Source organism: Artemia franciscana, chromosome 3 (genome assembly GCF_032884065.1).
Source record: "Artemia franciscana chromosome 3, ASM3288406v1, whole genome shotgun sequence".
Lineage (NCBI taxonomy): Eukaryota > Metazoa > Arthropoda > Branchiopoda > Anostraca > Artemiidae > Artemia > Artemia franciscana.
In genome coordinates, this window is record NC_088865.1 from 41333760 (window position 1) to 41348443 (window position 14684).

A 14684-nucleotide genomic window follows, 5' to 3' on the forward strand; every position below is an offset into this window, starting at 1 on the left:
ATTGTTAATTTGAGCAGGAGAGTGAACTCATTCCTTCTAGGATCCCCTAAATTACATAAGTTTGTTCATTAGAAGTTTTTTCTGTTTCCATAATTTATCTATTTTTCGCAGCTACTGCCCCTCTACTCCCTTAAAAAAATATCAGATATTTTGTCAACCAAATTTGGATATCTTATATACAAATTTAGTTATAGAGAACACACTGTTGTGTATTATAGAGAACATACTGTTGTTCTTGATCTGTTGTAAACCAATTTCTCTGTGCGTACTTAGAGATAATTAGCTTAGCCTGAGTTACCACGGAGATACAATTTAATTTAATATTTAATTATGGAGGCTGGTTAGGTTAGGTATTTAATATAATTAAATACAAAAAAGAACAAGTTTTTTCAACTGAAAGTAAGGAGCAACATTTAAACTTAAAACTAACAGACATTGTTACGTATATGATGGAATTCGCTCCCTCGTCAATACATCGCTCTTTACGCTAAAGTTCAAAATTTGTTCCAATTCTTTAAGAATGAACCCTGAATCACAAAGGGCGTTTAATTAGAATAAATAGCTCTTTTGAAAGTGCTAAGAAAAACTTTAAGTTTTTTTTTTAATGTAGTCGCTATAATACCAAGTACCCAAATTTAACTTTTATTATGTTATTCAATGTATTTTTCCTATTCAATTTTGTATAATAAATTATATTTTGAAAGCAAAATGTATTTGCTTTGAATAAACAAACAGCTGAAAACAAAAATGTATTTTGATCTTTTTTTGAAAGCAAAAGGCTTACTTGTAAAGTTTTTGCAAAGTGGTTTTGATTTTTTTGCGTATGTGTGTGTTTTTTTGCATTTGGTTTTCATTGGTATTTGAGCAGTGTCAAATATGAGTTTCGAAAAAAAGCTAAAGTAGGGTAGACTATGGCATATAGAATTATGTTTTGAGGCATCGGGTTTAAAGCGTGTTTTGAAAGTGTTTGACAAAAATCATTTTCAGGGTATCAATGATCAACCCAGCATAACTTTAAAGATTTTTCATTTTTACGGTTTCCAAGCTTGTTGGACAAGGATTCCTAAGAATTATAACATGCCATAATAGCAGGGTTTAAAATGGGTTCTGAGCAGACGTTCGCCCATGTTCAACACGGCTCAACCCGTGTCAAACTCCGTGTTGGATGAGGTTAGCCTGAAAGCAAGGCTTAGGTTATCTAATGTATTCAGGGGTTTATAATTTTCATTTATGTAGAGGAGAATGACGTCTACTATCTTGTATTTCATTTGAAAAGTTTTGAATTTTCCTAAACTCAAACTAAAACTATGTGTAATGCTTTATAGGGACCCTTTGAGATTGCTATTTTTTGAAGGAAAATCGAGGTTAGTCAACATAAGTAGTCTTATATTGCAGCCGAGTTTTTATAATACAAGTATTATACTTCATATATAATACTGGTGTTCAAGAGGAAAAGCTGCCCCTGTGCACTTTGACGCAGGTATCATTGTCCCAAAACAATAATTTTTCTTATGACAATTAATTTTCGCTTGTAACAGCTATGTACAAAATTAAATTTGTTTATTATTATTATTATATTTGTTAATATTTTTATTGTTATTATTATTACTACTATTATTACTTTTGTATATTATCATTATTATTATTATTATTATTATTATTATTATCATTAATATTATTATTATTATTATTATTATTATTATTATTATTATTATTATTATTATTATTATTATTATTATTATTATTATTGTTATTATTATTTATTATTATTATTATTATTATTATTATTATTATTATTATTATTATTATTATTATTATTATTATTACCATTATTATTATTATAATTATTATTATTATTATTATTATTATTATTATTGTTATTATTATTATTATTATTATTATTATTATTATTATTATTATTATTATTATTATTATTATTATTATTATTCTATTTTTTTTATTGTTATTTTCAATAATTGTTTGGGTTCCATTTCAGCCGGTCAAGTTTCTTACTGAGTTATTAGTAGGAATTCTTACATATCAATGGTATCTGTTCTAATCTTTCTTGTTTTCTCTCTCTCTCTTTTATTTTTTATTTATTGATTACATATTGCAGACAGCGTCGAGCCATTCTAGGGATTAGTGCGTTGAATTAGTCTTATTTTCGTTTTTTCTTGTGAATATATTATATGCCTTATTTTGCTTTATTAATAATCACAAATACTTTGTCATCGTGTATATCTCATCAACTGGAAGTTGATGTAAATAGGTGAATATATCGTGTGTCTCATTTTGCTTTATTAACAATCAGAAGTACTTTTTTTATCGAATATTTTACATCAACTGAAAGTTTAGTTTAATTTCTCCCTTCTATTGATAAATATTATCATGAGCTTACTAATTTTAACTGGTTCTTTTATACCAGAAATACCTAGATTTTAGACCTTTACTTTTGGTTCAAAAGAAAAATCTCAATAGATCTATTGTTTTGTCAAAATCAAGTTTGTCGAAAGAACTAGAAGAATTCATCGTAATGTCTTGGGGCCTTCAAACACGTTTTGGACAATATAAAGATTCAAAGCTATTAGCCTCTTTTTCAAAACTATTATACTGTCTGATAGATAAAATATTTGTGTTTTCTTCTTTGTGTGAATTAGTTAAAAAAAAAATTAAAAGAAAGAAATTCTCATTGGACAAAAAATGTAGTGGAAATTAGAAGCCAGTTGTGAAAAATGTAAGCTACATACTCCGTTTTTCTTTTAGGACGTTTGTATTGTATTATTAGCCTAAATTTTAATAGTTTCTAAAAACGAAAAAAAATCACCGTTTCGAAAAAAAGCAAATAGCAATGCTGAAGCCTAACATAAGGAGAAATAAAATAATACCAGCAACACGCATTCTAATAAGTGTATAGTACAACGTATAATAAGTCGAACTTAGAAAGAACAGAAATCACAATCGAATAGATAAATGAAACCTAAAATAAACAGAAGATAAACACCGATAATCGAAAAAAAGCAAATAGCAATGCTGAAGCCTAACACAAGGAGAAATAAAATAATACCAGCAACACGCATTCTAATACGTGTATAGTACAACGTATAATAAGTCGAACTTAGAAAGAACAGAAATCACAATCGAATAGATAAATGAAACCTAAAATAAACAGAAGTTAAAATGAATTGTCCACTTAAACTTGTCCCTTTAACAACAGATAGTTTTCTATCTCGCATTTGTGTCGCTGGGATCTTAAAGCACCAAGTCTCATTCTTCCAGCGAATCAGCGAAACTCTGCAGCTTGCACTTAGCTCTTACATTTGAGAATAGCTATTTGTTTTTTTCTCAGTGAAAATTGTAGAAAAAAAAAATATACACACTGATCTACAATAGTAACGGGTATAGAACACAACCCAGCTTAACTCACGATTTTATACGAAACCGACTACTAACCTCATTTCCCACCTTAACAGCAACTATTTTAGTCTCGTACACAATCATTTTAGTTTATTTGTCTTGTATCAAACAGTTCGTGGTAACGAACTGTAGTAAGGAGCGACCCGGCTCAATAGTAAACGAAACTCTAAAAAACGGAATTTTGATGCTAAAATATACATCAAAAGAATCAGTTTTTCATGCTGATTTTAAATATATAGGTTTCATCAAATTTAGTTTTTGTCATCAAAAGTTACGAGCCTGAAAAAAATTGGCCTTATTTTAGAAAATAGGGGAAAACGCCCCCTAAAAGTCACAGAATCTTAACGAAAATCACCATCGCATTCGGCGTATCAGAGAACCCTATGGCAAAATTTTAAAGCTCCTATCTACAAAAATGTGGAATTTTGTATTTTTTGCCAAAAGACAAATCGCGGGTGCGTGGTTATTTGTTTGTTTATTTTTCCCAGGGGTCATCGTATCGACCAAGTGGTCCTAGAATGTCACAAGAGGGCTCATTCTAACAGAAATGAAAAGTTCTAGTGCCCTTTTTAAGTGACCAAAAAATTGGAGGGCACCTACGCCCCCTCCCACGCTCACTTTTTCTCCAAAGTCAACAGATCAAAATTTCGAGATAGCCATTTTGTTCCGCATAGTCAAAAACCATAATAACTATGTCTTTGGGAATGACTTACTCCCCCACAGTCCCTGGGGGAGGGGCTGCAAGTTACAAACTTCGACCAGTGTTTACATATAATAATGGTTATTGGCAAGTGTACAGTCGTTTTCAGGGGATTTTTTTTTGGTTTTGGGGGTGGTTTTGAGGGGGGCTATGTGGGAGGATCTTTCCTTGGAGAAATATGTCATGAGGGAACAGAAATTCAATGAAAAGGGCGCAGAATTTTCTAAAATTACTATAAAAAAAAATGAAAAAATAAACATGGAAAAGTTTTTTCAATTGAAAGTAAGGAGTAGCATTGAAACTTAAAAGGAACAGAGATTATTGCGCATATGAGGGGTTCTAAAAATACTTTAGCATAAAGAGTGAGGTATTTAGGAGGAGATAAATACCTCGCTCTTTATGCTATAGTATTTTTAGTAGTTTCAACTATTTATTCTACGGCTTTTCTGATTCAGGTGTCATTCTTAAGGAATTGGGACAAAACTTACGATTTAGTCTAAAGAACGAGGTATTAACGAGGGTACAAACCCCCTCATATACATAATAAAAATAATATTTTTTAAAAATAATATTTTTTAAAAATATTAATATTTTTAAAAAATAATATAGATATGTAACCGAAAAAAATTGCATGGCAACTAGGCCTCCTTCCCCATCTCTTATTTCTCAAAATCGTCTGATCAAAACTAAGAGAAAGCCATTCAGCCAAAAAAGGAATTAATATGCAAATTTCATTTTAATAATTTATGTGTGGAGAGCCAAAATCAAACATGCATTAATTCAAAAATGTTCAGAAATTACATAAAAAATAGTTTTTTTAACTGAAAGTAAGGAGCGACATTAAAACGAACAGAAATTACTCCGTATATGAAATGGGTTGTCCCCACTGTAATCCCTCGCTCTTTACGCTAAAGTTTGACTCTTTGCCACAATTCTGCTTTTTAAAACAATTAAAAGCTTTAGCGTAAAGAGCGAGGGATTGCGGAGGGGAAAACCCATATCATATACGGAGTAATTTCTGTTCGTTTTAAGTTTTAATGTCGCTCCTTACTTTCAGTTATAAAAACTGTTTTTTTATGTAATACCATACAAGGATAGGATCTTCGCTAAAGCTCCTCTATCACGGAATCCAACACTTGCTCATAACCTATCAAACAGTTGGTGGTAACGAACTGTAGTAAGGAGCGACCCGGCTCAACAGGAAACGAAACTCTAAAAAACGGAATTTCGATACTAGTAGATACATCAAAAGAATCGAATTTTTTATGCTGATTTTAAATATATAAGTTTCATCAAATTTAGTCTTTGTCATCAAAGGTTACGAGCCTGAGAAAATTTGCCTTATTTTGGAAAATAGGGGGTAACACCCCTTAAAAGTCATAGGATCTTAACGAAAATTACACCATCGCATTCAGCGTATCAGAGAACCCTATAGAAAAAATTCCAAGGTCCAATCTACAAAAATGCGGAATTTCGTATTTTTTGCCAGAAGACAAATCACGGGTGCGTGTTTATTTGTTTTTTTTTGTTTTGTTTTTTCCCCAGGGGTCATCGTATCGACCAAGTGGTCCTAGAGTGTTGCAAGAGGGCTCATTCTAACGGAAATGAAAAGTTCTAGTGCCCTTTTTAAGTGACCAAAAAATTGGAGGGCACCTAGGCCCCCTCCCACGCTCATCTTTTTCCCAAAGTCGACGGATCAAAATTTTGAGATAGCCATTTTGTTCCGCATAGATGAAAACCATAATAACTATGTCTTTCGGGATGACTTACCCCCCACAGTCCCTGGGGGAGGGGCTGCAAGTTACAAACTTTGACCAATGTTTACATACAGTAATGGTTACTGGGAAGTGTACCGACGTTATCAGGAGGATTTTTTTGGTTTGGATGTGGGGTTCAGGGGAGGGGGCTATATGGGAGGATCTTTCCTTGGAGGAGTATTTCATGGGGGAAGAGAAATTCAATGAAAAGGGTGCCGGACTTTCTAGCATTACTATAAAAAAAACAATGAAAATATAAACATGAAAAAGTTTTTTCAATTGAAAGTAAGGAGAAGCATTAAAACTTAAAACGAACAGAGATTATTATGCATATGAGGGGTTCTAAAAATACTTAAGCATAAAGAGCGAGGTATTTAGGAGGAGATAAATACTTCGCTCTTTATGCTAAAAATTTTTTAAATAATTTCAACTATTTATTCTACGGCCTTTCTGATTCAGGGGTCATTCTTAAAGAATTGGGATAAAACGTAACGTAAGTTACGTAAGTTATGTACGTTTGTTACGTAAGTTAATTCTTAATTTACGTTTTTTTTACTAATAAAAATGTTCGTTAAAAATTAAAAGATCTAGTTGCCTTTTTGAGTAATCGAAAAATTGGAGGGCAACTAGACCTCCTTCCCCACCCCTTATTTCTCAAAATCGTCTGATCAAAACTAAGAGAAAGCCATTTAGCCAAAAAAAGAATTAATATGCAAATTTCATTTTAGTAATTTATGTACGGAGAGCCAAAATCAGACATGCATTAATTCAAAAACTTTCAGAAATTAAATAAAAAAAAACAAGTTTTTTTAAATGAAAGTAAGGAGCGACATTAAAACTTCAAACGAACAGAAATTACTCCGTATATGAAAGGGGCTCTTCCTCCTCGACACCCCGCTCCTTGCGCTAAAGTTTGATTCTTTCTCGCAACTCTACTTTTTAAAACAATAAAAAACTTTAGCGCAAGGAGCGGGGTGTCGAGGAGGAAGAGCCCCTTTCATATACGGAGTAATTTCTGTTCGTTTTAAGTTTTAATGTCGCTCCTTACTTTCATTAAAAAAAACTTGTTTTTTTTTTTATTTAATACAATTAAGGACTAAATATGTTTTGTAAACCAGGCACTTCTTAATCATTAATATAAGAGTGAAAACATGGTTGATGCATCGTCTCCTTTTCCTATAATCACACCATTTTTCTTTTAATACTTAATATACAGCATCTCTAAGTCTAAATGCATCCTCATACGAAGTAATTTGCTTCCTGCAGAAACCAAGCTACTGCAATATAATAACCACGTTCACTTTTATCATCTTTCTTACAGAGGGGTAATTAATGCTTTCTGAAAATCGCCAGGTACTTCCACTTTGTCAAACAATCCTCAATAATCTATCTCTAACTGGTAAATTTATAGCAAACAGTATTACTGGCTTTTGTATAAAGTAAATATACCACTCGATTCCTTTTTTTATATTCTTTACAAATACAAGAATTGCTTCTACCGAAAATTCAGATTTAAGCACTTTTTGACCTCTTAAAAATGACCTAATTATGGGGTATAAAAAAGGCTTAAAACATTGGTCTCAGACTTTAAAACTTTGGACTCAAACTTGCCGTTTCATTATAAATCAATTTTTTTAATGTTATATTTTCCACAAGCACTGATTTTCCACAATTAAGTTGGATAAATAAATTTTATCAATGTTATGGTGTTTTCTTCTTCCTTGTTGCCAAAATTTAAATTAAAGCATGCGTTTTCGGTCGTTTTTTTGCAATATAAGAGGATATTTGAAATTGCAAATCTGTAATAGTTTAGAAACAAATTTGGGCTATATATTTGCACATCAGGGGGGTGGAGATAAAGCATAACATATATTAAATACGTAAACTAACCATTGCTGTATTGAATATAGGTAAATTTATAGCAAACAGTATACCTGGCATTCGTAATAGCCGACTTTCATATTTTCAACCAAAAACGCATGCTTTTATTTAAAATTTGATCTCAATGAAAAAGAAAACATCATAACATTGGAAAAATTAATTTATTCAAGCTAACATTAGAAAATCAGTGCTTGTGGATTATATAATATTAAAAAAATGGATTTATAATGAAACAGTAAGTTTGAGATCAATGTTATAAGGTATTTAAAGTTTGAGACCAATTTTCTTAGCCTTTTTTATAACCCATATTTAGGTTATTTTTAACAGGTCAAAAAGTGCTTAAATCTGAATTTCCGGTAGAAGCAATTATTATATTTGTAAAGAGCATAAAAAAAGGCATCGACTTGTATATTCACTTTATACGAAAGCCAGTAATACTGTTTGCTATAAATTTACTTCATAGCATCCCTATTAAAAACTCATTTTTGAGAGAGAGAGAAAGATGGTTTATTAATATAAATAACAAAACAAAACAAGCAAATGGCCCGAAGCAAAGCTTGTTTGGGCTTACAACCCCAATACACATACAAATAAAAACAATACGAAAAAGAAGAAGAAAATAAAAAAGAAAAGAAAAGGAAAAGAAAAAAGAAAAGAAAAGAAGAAGAAAAAAATGCAATTACCCTGCATTTCAATCGATACGGAACTACACTTCTAAAAAGACAAAACTAAAAGAAACTAAAACCACTTGACCATTATCGCCCAAAACAAAACCAACACCTTGGCGCCACTTGAGGTCCACTCAACTATCAAAACCATAAATATTAAGGCAATAGCTTTAATTCCCGCCAAAATTCAAGAAATGTTTCTCAAAGTCGTAGGTAAACAATTCCATGCATGGGGTCCTAGATGCCGAATATAAAATTGAGATCTACGGGTAATAGCAAGCGGACGACGAATTATATCGGACTGTCTCGTAGAATGCGTATGAATATCACTTCCTAATTCAAACATACTTTTAAAACATATTGATAAACAATTTTGAAAATATTTATACATAAACAGGCTTCGATAAAAAGTAATAAGTCCTGCTAAAGGCAAGATTTTGCAATCTATATACCTCTTTTGTACCGAGTCTTTAAAACCTACACCACATAACACTCGAAGTGCTTTATTCTGCAAAACTCGAATATGATGGAGATGAGAAGGAAATGTACTACCCCAAACATTACAACAATATAGCAGATAAGGACGAATTAAGGAATAATACAGTGCTCTTAAAATATCTCTTGGGAAAATATACTTCAACTTCCTTATTTTATTTCACTATCTGCACCTGGTGCCTTATTGTTTTTAATCCTTTAAGTACTGTCACTAATTTTTCTTTACAAAATAAATCTTCCTTCTCATCCAAACTGTCACAAATATTTGCATTCTTTTCATTATTTTCTCTTGTAAATCTGTCAAGGTTCAGCACATTTTCAAAATGCTCGACCCATCTCTCTTTAAATCATCGTTTGTCACTAATTGTGGTCCCATTGCTATTTTATCTGGGACACGTCTAGATTGACCATTCCCTTTCAATTTACTAGTGTTCCAACACAATATCTTATTTTTATGTTGTCTGGCTGCATCCTCCAGATCTTCGGTAATTTTATCTATGGCTTCCGTTTCACAGCTTCTTAATTTAGATTTTAAAGGTATTTACACTTTCTTTACCTTCTGTTTGTTTTCATCACTATTACACCTTCCATTTTCTATCCCTCAACTGTTTCTTGCACAAGTCCCTCCTTTCTATAAAACATAAGACATCAATAAAAATATTAGCAGTCTCCAAGACACTTTCACCGAGTTCATATACTATTTACCTGAGATTGTTCAACCCATCGTCTACATTATCAAATTTAAGACTCTCCAGTTAAGTATTCAACCATTTTGGAAAGTTTCACTTAAATTCACATCAGGAGTCTACCAACATTATAGATTTTCGGAATGTAGTAACCCATCCAAAATTTTAGCTTTAGATTGACCCTAGACACTACTAGATGGTGATCTTTACTTATAACATCAATAACAGAACTCCTGTATAACAACGCACCTTGTGCCGATCCTTCCAGTCTTCGTTTTACAATAAGATAATCAATAAGATTAATTGTCTTTCAATCATTTGGATACCATGTTAACTTATGGGAGACTTTATGCCCAAACACTGTATTGGTTATAACAATATTGTTATACCTATAATAATGCAACGATCTGTTCTTTAACCATTACTTCTCTTTTTCTACACCAAAATTTACAAGGGCCAGGATACCATCTATATTTATTTTTTTCAGATATGCTTTACCCTGTATTTGAGAAAAATTGCCCATTGAAAGAAATTAATCGAAAGAAAGCTAAACCGATAAAGCCGTGGATTAATGATGACATTTTGAGTTTAATAAGCCAAAGAAATAAATTGTATTGGCAATATCTTGATAACCCATCTGAAATGATTTTAAACGAGTTTAAAGAGTTGAGAAATTATGTAAATAAATCAAAAAGAAATGCAAAGAATGGGTATTATTTAAACCGTTTGAAGAGTAAGGAAGGTAATATAAAAGATACTTGGGGAATTGTCCGCGAAATGATAGGATGTGAAAAAAAGATACAAGTATAACCGATTTAAAAACTAATAATAGAAATATTGATGATAAATTGGAAATAGCAAATTATATTGGTGATTAATTTTCGAATATTGCCGGTGATATACAGAATAAAGTGTCTAGAGGTGGTTAAAGTGTCAACGAGAGGTTCCGTTGACCGCTTCCGAAGTGTCGTAACACCACTGCCGTGCCACCACCAGCCAAGATGTTGGGCATTCCGCTGGCTTTGAATTAATTTGAGCCGATCATTTATTGCGTCAACCGCAATGTTGGAGCTTTTCTTTTCTCGTGTGGATAAGAATTTCAATTTTACTGCTTATAAATCAAGTGCAGTTTTCAAAGTTAAACAAAAACATGCCCACACAAATAGTTAGAAAGAACTCCTTCCTCCGCTAGGATTCTTTTATTAAGCACTAGTTCTTGCAGCATATCCATTGAATAGACAATTGTATCAAGTAAAACGAAATTTCTATATTAATTTTTTTTTAGGTTAAATGGATCTCTCGTAGTTTTGATCGGACGATTTTGATAAAAAATAAGGAGGAGGAGGACGAGGCCTAGTTGCCCTCCAATTATTGGTTACATTAATAGGCAACTAGAACTTTTCTTTTTTATGAACGTTTTTATTTGTAATAAATATACGTAACTTACTATTTAGCTTGCGTAACAAACTTGCATATTTGTATATTTTTATTACGTATATGAAGACAAAGGTTCGGCAATATTTTATTTATAATTATAGAAGACCAGCCAAGGCAAAAGTTAAAGTCCAATTAAAAATTGTATTATACAATGGCACTACTTCTAATTGAGGGTCCATTTGGACGTCACAATATAAAGAAAAGGTTTAAATTGTCTGCGTTTAGAAGACAAGTGACAGTAAGAATCCATATATAGATGCCATACATAGATGCCTATAGGTGCCGAGCGCTGGGACCCGGTGGTGAAACCTCCAGGCCCCGGATACGATATATATATATATATATATATATATATATATATATATATATATATATATATATATATATATATATATATATATATATATATCCCTTTTTCTCGAGACATGGTCAAGCAAAACTACACTCCTGATTCAAAGCGTCAGGATTGAGGGGTCTTCATATTCACGAGACCCTGGGTGTGCTATTATATAGAACAGAAATTAGATACAAAATATTATGTTTTTTTCAAGCTTATCAAATAACGACAATAAAACTTGATTTGAACAGAAATCAATTCGTATATGTGGGAGCTGCTCTTTGCTCAACCCCCCCTACCACTATCTACACTAAAGTTCAACTTCTTGTCATTATTCTATAAGACCAGCTCAAACACAAGCACTGTTGAATTGGAATTTGAAGTATTTTTAAGGCACTATCTAACTTTAACGTAAAGATTGGGTGTTGAGAAGGGGGCAGCCCTCCTTATGTATTGAAAACAATTCCATTCAAGTTTGTTTTTAATGTCACTCTTCACTTTAGTTTGAAAACGTTATTGTTTTAACTGATTCAAAGAAGAATCAATCGGAAAAATAAAACTAATCGCATTTTAAAAAAAAAAGGTGCGAATGAGGAATAACAAGATGAAAGTTTATTGGTTGTCTATTAATTTCCTCAAACCATATCCAGCAGCTCCATTGTTTTAATATTTTTTCTAAATTGGACTCAGGGCAATAAACAAAGTAGGCTAATACCATAGATGGTAGGGACTGTATCTAGGTTAGTTGCTAGTAGGCTTAAATCTCAGGAAGTTCAGGTTTGGCAAGCTGAGAAGACTACCTCGCCGTCCCTTGGGATATATGCGGAGGTCAAGGAGAAATGGGGCGAAGAAATTTTATCTAAAAATGGGATTGACTCCGGATGATTTGAAATGGGTAATGTATGTAAGGGGAAATTTTATGCCTCTTGGAGAACGTAGGAAATATTTAGGGAGAACTACATTGAGGGATGGTCCTTACAGTTGCCCTATGTGTGGAGAGATGGATGAGTCTTTGCAACATTTTTTAGGGGATTGTAGGGAGTTGAGGGATTTGCACTTGGAAATATTTGGTAGGGAGGATGGGGGAGAGATTGTATTTCGGAAATTTTGAGAAGTAGGTGTTACTTAACTATAAATATTATTGGAAAGTTCGCCCGGGTAGGTATGAGGTATCGTGATGTTTTCTCAAATAATTAGTTTAATGTCTTTTCAGTCTATGTTTGTTGCTGTATTTTTTACACTTGTTTTGTGTATGTCACCATGGCCTAATTGGGCTTTTCGTGTGAATAAATCTATCTATCTATCTATCTATCTATCTATCTATCTGAAACTACAAATAATGACATCTCATCAATAAAAAAAATAATTATCAGAGAATTAAAAACCTTTTGACGGAAACCCTGTTAATGGGCCTTTTTTTCTAGCCCTTACCCTATTCCATCACACAAAACAGCCTTTTTAGGATTGTCCTTCGCCGATTAAATTCATTCAGGTATCCCTAGTCTAACCTTTGCACCAACACTTTTTCCTGTTTGGGACATTCTCGATTTGAAATGAAAAGCCCATGGATTTCGTGCGTCATCGGTGAAAATCTAGTTTCAGTTTAAAGGCAGGATAAAGATCTATTATGAAAAGGATTGATGTTCCGTGATAGCAGAGAGAACATCATTAAAAATCTTTCGTAGAATAGAGAGGAGAACGTGCTATGAGAAACATAATTTTACCATTCCTAGACCGATAAAGCTTGCAATTTTAACCGAAATATTATTCAAAACTGTAAAAGATTTCTTAGGAAGAACATATTTTGCACTTTACTGAAAACAAAAACTTTTTAAATATTTTGACTTTGTTAACATTAAGGAATCAAAAATTACTAAGACCTAAAGAAATAAATATCAGTAATATAAAACTGATAATCCACGCTCATTTGTTTTTTTTAGTGAAGTGCAAATTATGCTTTGGTTTTGAGAAGGCACGGGGGTTGTCAGCCCTACTCATATTAACTGCAACTTGGTTTGAGTTTGAATCGGTTATTCATTGTAGTTTCTGTTCATTTTGGGTTTCCTTTATTGATTAATGGTGATTTATGCTAGTTTTTTTGCTCGGAAGATTATTCGACTTTGTTTGTACTCATTTTTGGTTTAATGGAGATCTTTATTATTATTTTTTTTAAGATTTTTTTTGTGGAAAAAATTTATGTTAATTAATCAAAAAATCGCTATGGGTTCTTAGAAGACTTTTATTTTTTATTCCTAAATTCCCAGTACAAGACTTAAATATTTGATTCGCCACTAGCCTTATACATGATCCCATCCTCATGTAAGATTTTAGACGATTGCTGAATCTTACTTTCAAGGAGTCGGCAGAGAAACTTATAAAGATAACGTTAACAAGAATAGCGTTTCAAATCGAAGCACCACGTCAAATGAAGCTGCTTTTCAAGTACTCTGTTCTCGGTGTCTCAATCTTAAACTAACGGAACCGAACTGTATGTCTTCATGCCTATCCAGTTGGTTAGACAGAAAGGGGCAGAATACGAGAAACTGTTAGAGAAGGATGTGAATATATGCACTCGTAGAAACACAGCCATCAACGCTACTTCAAGCCTTCCACTAACAGACTGGAGAGGGTCATGATAAATGACTAAATATACCTTATTATCCCTATTTGCATCTTTGGATAGCATTTGAACTACGTGTTTCGAGCACCAACATACAACAAGCCCCTATGCTCGGGGACGTAACTGATGCAAGACTTTTTAAGTGGGATGATCTAGCTCGATGGAAGAAGATTTCGCAGCGAAAAGTGATCCCCAGCTTTCTTTCACATGCGGCTATTATCCGATCAAGGTAGATTTTACAAGAGAGATAAGTCTAGAATTGTATTCCGAGGAGAGGAATATCGTCAACTTTCTGAATAGTTTGATTTGTGAAGATGAACTTGGGGGCTATGCGTTTCGATCGAGCGCTTCGATGCACTTTCGATCGAGAGATCCACAGCTACTGTGTTTTGACGCACTGAAATTGACCATCCGTGTTTCAGGCCAGTTGTTAATTTCCAAAAGTTCTACCTGTCGGGGCAGGGGAGTCTTTGGCCAGATCTTCATGTTTTGGGATGGCTTCATGTGTTGAGGTGTTGTCAGCAAAGTGATTCAGAGGGCTTGCAAGGTTTTCTCCCATATCATTTATATAGAGAATGAAAAGCAGAAGTCCCATGGCGCTATTCTGGGGCACTCCAGCCCTTATGAGACACTCATAAGTCGTGATCCCACCCAAACCAACCCACAGTGAACGATCAGAAAGGAAGCAT

The 14684-nt window shown here is 32.8% G+C and overlaps 1 protein-coding gene across 8 annotated transcripts in view; it reads left to right on the plus strand.

Moving 5' to 3' along the window:
* Nucleotides 1-2578: 2578 nt before the first annotated feature.
* LOC136025274 (octopamine receptor beta-2R-like) overlaps nt 2579-14684 on the plus strand; it is a 146017-nt gene continuing 133911 nt past the window's right edge. For 7 of the 8 annotated variants that reach the window (XM_065701145.1, XM_065701146.1, XM_065701143.1 and 4 more), the window contains exon 1: nt 2580-2734. The gene's annotated coding sequence lies outside the window, so the exon portion shown is untranslated. Of the gene's footprint in view, nt 2735-14684 lie in introns of all 8 variants that reach the window. The other variant, XM_065701153.1, reaches the window with a different exon arrangement.